Below are 2,060 nucleotides of genomic sequence, written 5' to 3'. Positions count from 1 at the left end.
CCAGGGCTAAATCCCCAGTTCCACTGCTATAGGATAGAGGAAACACCTTTATCTTTTTGATTGAATACCTATCTATCTACTGTAATAGCCTGACTGTTTGAGTGTCTTCCTGAGTCTCTGGGTACCTGTCTATATTTCTAACTACTCTCTAGCTTACTGTGGTTGCTCTATTAAACAAGGGTGTTTCTCTTCCTGACACTGAAAGACAGCACAAAGTGAGACTGAAGTTAAGAATCGCAGTAAATCTGTTTCCTTGATTGGGCTGATTCAACACATGGATTTTCTTAAGTGTACAGAAAAAAGTAAAGGTATACGATAATGTAATTCTCCAACATTACAGAAGCTCGGCCAGATTTATGGGGTTTTTGTTGTCCTACATATGTCTTCATTAAGTTGTTCACTCTGCACCAATTAATTCAGCCTTACGCACTCATTAATGTGCCTTTTTTTCCTGATGATTGGTTTGCTTTTTGCCCCCCAGTCTTAATCAAACTCATCCCCACACTGCAATAAAGGGAAGAAAAAGAGAAAGAAAGCACTTAACATCATTTTGCAATTATCAGGATACATTTGTGCTGCCTTGAATATCATATTGTCTTTCTGCAATGGTTATGCAGCCTGATACTGAAGATTGCTGCACCTTTTGAAGCCTGCAGTCACACAGAGATGCTTGGAGTTGCTCTCGGGACAAGGCTGGAGGTGATTTGGGGGGATGCATTTCAGAAATATGAGTAGTAGCTACATGAGCAAACTAATTAAGACATTTTCTCTACCCACCAAACAATCAACAACAGAATTTAACCATTGATCTCCCCCTGGCTACCAGCTGCACAGCCAGAAAATATGCAAGCCAAGCATGTATTTCTAATAAAACTAAAGCCTGCATGAGAAGGGAATGTTATTGTAATTATTATGTAATATTTGTTTGTTAATTGTTCATATCTTGATGAGGAAGGCCATGAAATATCCTGATGGGAAATACTAAAACTGTCCTGGGCAAAGCGCCCTCAGGGAGCGAATTACAGTAAACTACAATCTAAATTCATGAACATGTCATGTCAGACTATTAATACATGTTTTGTATGCGTAGCGCATGTCTAAATGCATCACGTGTGAAAAGAATTAGACAACGGGTTAGACAGTCAGGGGAGCCACTTGTGAGAGATTTACACGTAGTGTTTGAGAGCACGACTGTTACATCTGTCCAGCTGATATTCGTCGAAGCAGCATTTCTTTCTAGGTTACACGCACAGGGATTACCAAATATGTTTTGTCTTGTTTCATAGTTGTTGTTTTCTTTAGATAGATCACCACCACTACAAAGTGATAATAATGATGTATTTTTATTTTGTAAGATCGGTAAACTTTAAATATTTATAATAATAATTATATATACATATTTTTCATAACCGATGTATAATTTGATGTATACATTTGATACATGTTGGCTAACAAACCAGCCAGGATGAAGATGAATACACAGAAAAAATACATGTATCTTGCTAAACTGCGGTTCAAATCGTTCTATTGTGTAAACTATTTGAATTTGAGACATGGCCTCCTCCTGGTCGAGCGATATCGCTTATGTGGTGAGAAGCAGGATTAAATTCTTCCCTAACTCCCAGCACAAATGCAGATAGATGGGGGTGGGGTGGTGGTGGCTGGGGTTGTGGGGTGGGGAATCTGTGTAGGTAATACCACTGCCACCTATTATCCAATGATTATTATTTATATGAGCCTTTGTGGGATGATATTGTATTTGGCTCGTTCTGTGTGGAGCTGGTGGGGCGCCTCATGTATGATTATGTGTCTCATCGGTTTCAGCCCTGTGTCAGTAATCTGTTTGTATGGAGATAGAGAACACACAAGCTCTGTAAATAATGCAAATCTGCTACTGGGCTTCACTTCTTCTTTCCTTTTCTGCATTCCGTCTCTTTGTGCCTTTCTTTATGTGTCTCTCTCTTTCTCTTTAGCACTCTTTCTCTCTCTCATAAAAGTCAAGATTAAGCATTCTCTAAAGTCCTGCATGACGATAATCTGAACCACCCTCCGTATCCAAT

The sequence above is a fragment of the Pundamilia nyererei genome, unplaced genomic scaffold, assembly GCF_000239375.1.
Source record: "Pundamilia nyererei isolate P.nyererei 1_Seehausen unplaced genomic scaffold, PunNye1.0 scaffold00009, whole genome shotgun sequence".
Taxonomy (NCBI): Eukaryota; Metazoa; Chordata; class Actinopteri; order Cichliformes; family Cichlidae; genus Pundamilia; species Pundamilia nyererei.
Note: the sequence above shows the minus strand (reverse complement) of the source record.